The 8,283-nt window shown below is 41.0% G+C and overlaps 1 long non-coding RNA gene across 1 annotated transcript; it reads left to right on the top strand.

Moving 5' to 3' along the window:
• The first annotated feature begins 1,492 nt into the window (after window positions 1-1,492).
• LOC138114844 (uncharacterized) lies at window positions 1,493-2,847 on the top strand. The gene is made up of 4 exons (XR_011152839.1): window positions 1,493-1,554; window positions 1,775-1,975; window positions 2,070-2,152; window positions 2,243-2,847. It is a non-coding gene; the product is annotated as an uncharacterized lncRNA (long non-coding RNA).
• Window positions 2,848-8,283: the final 5,436 nt, after the last annotated feature.

Raw genomic sequence — 8,283 nt, 5'->3', positions numbered from 1 at the left:
GTTTGCCCCACCTTTTTTGTTTCCAGTATTGCATGTACTTGTAGCATTAGAATAAGTACAGAATTTTGGAGGGCATTTTGGTTGGTGTTCTTTTAAATCTTAGGTGAGACTGTTTCCCCAAACCACAATTTTAAACAATATTACTTTTATCCTCTTGCCTCATGGGATGTGACTTGTTGAGTAACAGTGTCTGGTTTTGTAGAACACCTAGCTGCGGTCATTGTACAGACAATTCACAACTCCTGACTTTTTTTTTAAACTTCAATGTAACCAGTTTTGTAGAATTCAATATTTCTTAAGTCTTTATGCTGAGATTTGTGTTGTAAAACTATAGGATCTGTTCTGCAACTGTTTCAAGGAAAAAACTGGGATAAAAAGGGCTTTCCTTTCTAACCTTGCTCTCTGTGCTACAGAGTCAGCCCAACACATGTTCAGCATACAGAATTTTTTCATTCAGAAAAACTGCAATTCTGAAGAGGAGGTCAAAAGATGGTCTTTGTTTAACACACAACCTTTTCTCATGGGCTGTACAGAAACAGTTTGAGCTGCTCTCAATGCTACAAGAGTCCTCTTAACCATTGTGCTAAATTGGTAATTGAAGGACAACTATCAAAAGAAAGGGTTTTCTGTTGGGTGGGTGTTTGGTGGGGTGATGTTTAAGGAAGCAAGAGTTTGTTTGCTTGCTTAAAACAATTAGAAGAGCCCCACTGAGATATGCAAGAAGAGACTGGAGGAAGTCTCAAACAGAGGTTGGAGCCATTTACATACCTACAATTCATTAATGTACACTCACAAACTATTAAAGCATTACTGACCTAACATGCTTAATCTTTTATAGGCTCTTGTTCAAAGAGAAAAGGTGGAGATCTCACAGCTGCTTGAAAGCACCTGTTTGCAAATTTGTTGTAGATTCAACAGGACTGCTTGACCTGTGCTTTGCAGAGAAATAGTTGCTGTTTCAAACACAAGAGCTGCAAACTCCTCTTCGAGATGGATGTTTACAGCCCCTGAAAGCCAGCCATCAGAGACAAAGCAGGGGCAGCTAGAATGTACTTTAAAAACACAAAAGCTGTTGAAAGCTGGAAATGTTGGCTGAGTGCTCCACGCAGCTGACATTGGAAGGGTGAAGGCAAACTGGTGCCACGTTCTTTGCCTTGGGATTGGTTTTGAGCACAGAGCCAGAAGCCTGCTTGCTCCCACCACTAAGGAAAGCTGAAATGGAAATGGGAGCACCATGAAAACAAACTAATTAAACATGTAGTGAAATAGATGTCACTGTCAGATGTTAGGCAAACAACAGCCATTTTTGGACAAGAACATTACCACTACTGAGGGCAGAATTTTCAGCTGGCACAGAGTATCCTGTCAGCCTCTATACAAATGTAACCAGGCCTTTGTATACTTAATTTAGGCAGTTAGGAGTGCAATTACTACCCTACCTGCAAATTGTAATTAGTTTAAGCTGTGTTGGTGCCTTTATCAGCTGATCCATATGCTGACACTGACTTCAAGTACAGAGCCTGACTATTGTGGGAGCTACCCTCTGTTTTTGAAGTAAGTTATTATAGATAAAAATATATGTATGTTTGTGTATTTATATAAACAAAAGGTTCTTGCAAAGATATAAGAAGCAGCCTTTTATTTTTGCTTCCTATAGGAAGGCCTAGTGCAGGTACTTTATATGAGTGAAATTCAAAAATTAAAGTTCTGATATTTATACTTGCATGGATAAAAAGAGGAGAACCTCTACACCTCATTCCCCCTCTTCCCCCAGCTCCTCAGTTTCTTTTAGGGCTGAAGAAGAAGGAAGAGGCTCTTGACCTAATGCTGGAGTGCCCAGTTTTGCTGCTCAGTTTCAGGAGCGCTGTTGAGCCCATCCTGGCTTGGGGGAAGTAAAATCTTGCACCTTCCAAAGGCAGAAGCAGGTTGTGTTCTGCTCTCCTGCTCAGGTTTCTCTGGCAGCTGTGAAGATCAGGTAAAGGAGGACTTTTTCCCCTTCTCTCCCCTCCTCTGTCCAGAGATCAAGGAAAATGCAACAACCTGGTAAGTACACTACCAATTTATTAAAGGATTCTTTGAAATGGAGTTGAGTGGAATATAAGCAGCACTACCTGAGCTCTTGGAGATTTTGAGTTGTGTACAGTTAACAAAGGTAATGTTTATTAAAGTTTATTTGTCAGTGTTTGGACATGCCAGCTGCCTCTTGTAAATACTCAACTTGTGTCTTCATCCAAACCATCAGTGATGCAGTGGCCGTGTTGGATTGTGAGCTCCTACACACTTTCTGCTGCTCTGTGATGGCATTTCAGTGGTTTCTCCAATGTTTCAGCCTGGAAGGAATGTAAATATAAGCATAAATGGTTTTGAAAATGTGCCTTTTTTTCTGTGTTTCAATGGCTCATGCATTAGAGTTGGTATGGCTGACAAATCAGCGCTGATTGCTAATTAAAAAGCAGAATATATTAAGGATTTTCTCACTTCCACTTCTGACTCCAATTGAAACCCTGGCTGTATGAGTGTGTGCTAGGGAAGCTCTAATGGATACAGTCTAATTACTTGCCATTGTTGCTTTGACTTAACAGTTCGTGAATTACAGTAACTCTGACTGACAGATCACTGCTGATTGCTAATTAAATGGCAGAATTTGGTTTTATGCACCTCCAGCTATTACCCCCACAGAAAGTGACATTCCACATCTTAACAAAAAAAAGCTTTTTCTCTGCTTGTTTGTTGATGTGTAAAAGCTGATGTTATCATCCCTTTGGAAAATAAAAGCTTTTTGGGCACATTTAACAATAGCACTTGATAAATATATTTCAAAAGTAAAGTTCCTGCTATGCTGCTATAAAGGAGGCTTTGGGGAGAAAGTGTTCAAGGCAGCTGTACTGGTTTTGACTGGGGTAGAGTTAATTCTTTCACAGTAGCTGGTGTGTGGCTGTGCTTTTGGCTTTGTGCTGGGAACAGTGTGGATAATTCAGGGATGTTTTGGTTATGGCTGAGCAGGGCTTACAAAGAGCCAATGCCCCTTCTGCTCCTCACCTCAGCCCCACCAGTGAGGGAGCTGGGGATGCACAAGGAGCTGGGAGGGACAGAGCCGGGACAGCTGACCCCAATGACCCAAGGGATATTCCAGACTGTGTGGTGTCGTGCTCAGCATAAAACTGAGGAAGAAGAAGGAAGTGGGAATGTGCAGAGCAGTGGCATTTGTCTTCCCAAGTCACTGTTAGGTGTGATGGAAAGTCACAGTTACGGCTTTCCCAGGGATGGCTGAAAACCTGCCCACCCATGGGAAGTGGGGAATGAATTCCTTGTTTGGCTTTGCTTGTGTGCACAGCTTTTCCTTCCCTTATTAAACTGTCTTCATCTCAACCCACAAGTTTTCTCACTTTTGCTCTTCTGATTCTCTCTCCCTCCCACCCAGGAGAGTGAGAGAGCAGCTGCGTGGGGCTGAGTTAAACCACGACAGCAGCACAACGACTCCGTGGCTCCTGCCACTCTCATTCCCTTATGGATCACCTCAGCCCTCATTTAATGAGCACACAGAACAAAGAGAATTTGAATACTTTATCTGCAGGAGGGGGAATTCATTCAGACCCACAGGGACTCCCCAAACAAATGCAGGAATGGATTGATTTCCTTTCTCTTCATTTGCCTTTTCTATTCAACATACCCAGAATTCAATCTGATTCTTGACAAGATCAGTACTCTCCTAATCTGTGATATGTTTTAATTTGTGATAGTGATCTGTAGAGATCAGCTGTTGAGGTTGGCAATTCTTCTCATGATGGTGTCTGTCTACTCCTGAATAGCAGTGGGTAGAGTGATGGAGAGCCTGTAAATGGGGTAACTGCTATAACTCTTCCAGTAATATTCAGTTTTATTCCTGACATAGGATTAGAACTCACTAAAATTCCCACCAATCTTTTCAAATCAAAGATTTGGCAGATTGATAAACTTTCCTTTATACTGGTTTCACTGAAGTTGTTAGAAAAACACAGCAAAACTTTTATCCTAAAAAAAAAAAAAGCCTGCTCTTCTGAAAAGAAATTATGCTTCTCTAATCTCTTTCAGCTTGTGAGCAGGCCCCTAAGCATGGGAATGTTTCAATATGCAGTTTGTAAAAATCCATCAGAGATAGTGCTCAACAGTAAGGGTCAAAAGAAATGGTATGTTACTTGAGATCCCATATATCAAAAAGCACAGTGTAAAAATCCTTGGCATATAGGTGATCTTAATGGTCCCTTCTGGACTTAAAATGTATTACAGAGAGGAACTATCAAGTCATTTCTATAATTTAAAGCTTTATCTTTTCTTTGTTAATAATTTTTCCTGTCTGCATATCATTGTTCACCTTAAGCAAAATAGAGAATAAATTATTAGTGGAAGGTAATAAAAAGGACTCTGCGTTATTGCAGTCAATATCCGTAATAAATGCAAAATTTGGTGTTCCAAAGAGTGTCAAGAAGGTCCTTTTCTCTGCTTCCATCTAAAATACTTCATAGCATTGCTAGTAATAGTAACTCAGAGCAGCACATTTCTACGAAGACAAGAATACGGCAGTGTCTGAAAAACAAACTATCCTGGGTCATCATAACTGAACCACTGGAGTGGTGGTTAGCAAACCTTTATAAGCAAAAGGAGCTCTTGTAAAATTCTGAAATTAGGACTTTTGACTGCAAGGCTTCAGAAAACAGTTTCTGATACCTATGACTCTGTGTCAGTCATAATGGTTTTATCTTTCAAAAAAAAATATTGGGAGATTTTAAAGATGTGTAAAAATCCAGAGAAATGGGGCGGTTGCTTTCAACAGACACTTTCAGTGAGACCTACTCTGCCTCACATTCTCCTTGTGCCTGAACATGTGAGATCTGCCTGTCCTCGTAGTCTTGGTGAGTACTGAGATGAAGTTTTCTGCAGCTGACAGCCCGCAGGATGTAAAAATCCCAGCATTTGCTCTCTTTGAGTAGGAAATCACTCGAATGACTCAGCTCGAGTAGTTAGTGTAGCAAGAGTGACCTTTGGAAGAAGGCTGTCATATGGAGCTGATCTGCCACTGTCTCCAATTCTCCTGTACTCAAGAATGGCCAGCTTCAAAGAAAAGGTTCACCACTTTAATTGAATATTCTCCATATTGAGAGGAGTAAAAATAAACATTCTTCTCAATTTATTCGTGCATACGCTGGAATCATCCACGCGTGACATCTGAGAGGAGCTACGTGATTATGATCTGAAATGAGAACAAAGTTCATCTTGTGTGAATTCTTGTTTTTTCCCGGCAGACTTTGAAAGCTGAAAGAGATTGCAGAGTCTTGATACCCATTGAAGCTCAAGAAAGCCAAGGCTGTGAGCTCCTGCGTTAACCTTTTTAGCATTCTGCTGGCTAATTGTCTGTCCGTTCCACCTTCTCGTCCCAGGTTAATGGGGTGGTTAACAGGCAAGGACAGAAATGGTTGGCCAATCACACCACAAAGCAGACTGAAAAGGTCAAAGCAATGTGCTGCATTATTCATGGACTATGCCTTGCTGAGGTATCTCAGATCTCACCGTCTTCTCATGATGAATTACAACAAGAACAGGAAATGGCCCAATGTGAAATTGGCTCTTGTGACAATAATTGTGGTGCAAATGGAGAAATGTAAAACTGTGGCCTGCTGCTGTTCTGGTTTTTGAGATTGAGGGTGTGTGATCCCATCTAGCCACTGAGAAAGCAGCAGCTTACATTTACATGACTTCTTGGATGCATTATATGTTTAATAATATGCTAATTCCTAAGAAGCCATCAGGAGTGGACCATAAGTCTTTATTCTCAAGAATTTGCAGAGAATCTGTAGAGTCGAATTTGAAAGAACACTTGATGTAACCATTATTTTTTCCTTCATCCTGTGAAACAGAAGGAGATATTTGCACTGTGACTGAGATGCTTCAAATTATTTTGCGTGCTGTCCCTCTCACTGACCACACAGAGCAGAGCACTGCTTTAATCCCTGCCAGTGGATCTTATTAATGCATGTCCTGGTCTAGTCCCTACAATTGGATGTCATGAGTTCACCTCATCTTGTTCCTCTGATGATGTGTTTCATTCAATACTTTAGGTGTAGACCCACTTTGAACCCCAACCTTGTATTTTTCAAGTGTTTTTATTTACCATACCCCTTTGACAGGAGAGACTTCACAAACAGTGGAAGTTCTTTTTTAAGAACAACCACTGTCTGGTCTACCTGCTCCTGTAATTAGTGTTTTAACCCAAGAGTGAACCATACCTAACACCTGGAGGAGCTGACTTTGCTGTGTCTCTTGCAGGGAAGTGTTACAAGGCAGTCTTAGAGGAAAGCAGTATTTATACCTTTTCTTTTCCTTCCCTTTCTCAAAATTGGTAATAGTGTTCTTTGCTTTTCATTGAGTGGTTTCAACTGCCATCAGTTGCCTGGGGGCAGTGAACCTGGCTGTCAACAGATAAATCACTTCTGTGACAAAAAAAATTTCTGTGATGGAGGGAAACAACTCCCCATCACTCATTTGGGAACAGGTCTTTGAAAGAGAAGTGACCTGAAAGTGGGGAATGGTCTTAGATGTGTCCTTGTGCACAGGACAAAAATAGCCACAGAATCCATGGGCCAGACTTTTTAATATGCCCTTAGCAAAAAAAAAGGAGGATGAAGAATCAAGTCCAGCTTGTAGTAGTATTTCCTGAATGAGAGAAACTGTGGTTTATATCTTCACCCCATAGAAATTGCCAGTTAAGTGGCCAGAGGATTGTTATAACCCAGTCTGCAGTTTATTTAAAAAGCAAGTTTGTCTAATTCCCCCTCCCTCAACTCCCTCACTGTCCATCCAAAATGTAGTCTATCCATGGAATAAATAATTTCTACTTTTTTTTTTTTTTTTTTTATCACAACTTGAAGAGTCCTGAGTAAAATCATATGCTCGTTAGGGCCTGGGGATCTGTGCATTCCCAATGGGTATTTTTGGAAAACAGCAATGCCCTTCTCCATGACAGAGGCTTCTTTCATGTTTGCTTTGTGTTGTTTCCTGGCTGACTTCATCTCCTGACAAGTGCTTTCGTCTGAGGCTCTGAGGGGGCTAAAGGGCACTGTAGCCAGGTGTTGGCCTAGATGTTTCTGACACCTTGCAGATTGATTTGGGCTATGGCCTCTCTCTCCCTCTCTAAGTGATGTATTGATCTGCAGTGTAAGACAGGTTTTCTGCCCTACTTGATATCTGAAAAGTGAAATGTCACATCTTGCCTTGGATCTGGGTCTCTTACAAAGCCCTGTGATGAGACTGGAACATCTCTCTCAGCGTGCTCATGTTGCACAGAAAACTCTTTTTCCCTGTTGCTTTTTCCATCCCAAGGATCACCTACGTTCAGTGCACTTTATTATTTTTCAACATTCCAGGTAAAACCACCTGATTTTCATTAAATATCGCAGCCAGCTAATATCATTAAATATCTAAGCCAGCTTGCAACACATTAAGAGTATTTATTTAAGAACCTCATGATTTACCAGACTCTGTGCTGTGACTCGATGATCCGTGGAGAGCAGTCTCTCTGATTTAGTGCGTGTCTGCTCATCAAAGATGGATGATTGCCACTATGTGTCATAAAACTTCATCTGACAAAACCAACTCCATGGCAAAATAATGCTGTCTCCAAAGGGCAATAACTCTTCGTTTCTCTGTCCTACATATTTAAGGAGCTCTGATTTTTCTCAGAAAGATTTCTTTATTCTGTTAACAATGAACAAAGGACCATCAAAGCTTTTGCCAGTTCTTTCTCATTTTTCAGAAATCTTTTTTAAGAGCCTAGAAAGGTGGTCTCTAGCAGCTAAAAACCTGTAGGTCTTAGACTCCTGTCTGTGATAAACAGATAATGGGAATTAAGCGGCTAAATACCTTTTGAGTTCTTGGATTTCTAATTAAATCTTAGGGCTGGGGGCTGGATTTTTCCTTTCTTTCTACCCTTTGGTTTTAAAATCACCCTTGAATAAGAAAAAGTGTTGAACTGAATGCTGGTTTATGAGAGTGAGGTTATTTTCTTACAAAGTAAACATGGTGCACCAAAAGGCACTGCCAGCCTTAGCAGAGCCAGTGAACTTCAGCTGGGGGTGCTGGGCAAGCATCACCTGCTCAGGTGACCTCTGGTGTGTTGCTAGCTGAGGGTCCCTGTTCTCCATTCTCCTTGGGTGAGAAGCCAGCAGGAGTTTATAGTTTGGATGCAGAATATTCTGAGAGCAGGAACTTTTTGGCCGGGTGTTACTTACAATTTAAAATGTAATACAATTG

This window comes from Aphelocoma coerulescens, chromosome 9 (genome assembly GCF_041296385.1).
Source record: "Aphelocoma coerulescens isolate FSJ_1873_10779 chromosome 9, UR_Acoe_1.0, whole genome shotgun sequence".
In the NCBI taxonomy this organism is placed as follows: domain Eukaryota; kingdom Metazoa; phylum Chordata; class Aves; order Passeriformes; family Corvidae; genus Aphelocoma; species Aphelocoma coerulescens.
This window is presented reverse-complemented; position numbering and strand designations above follow the sequence as displayed.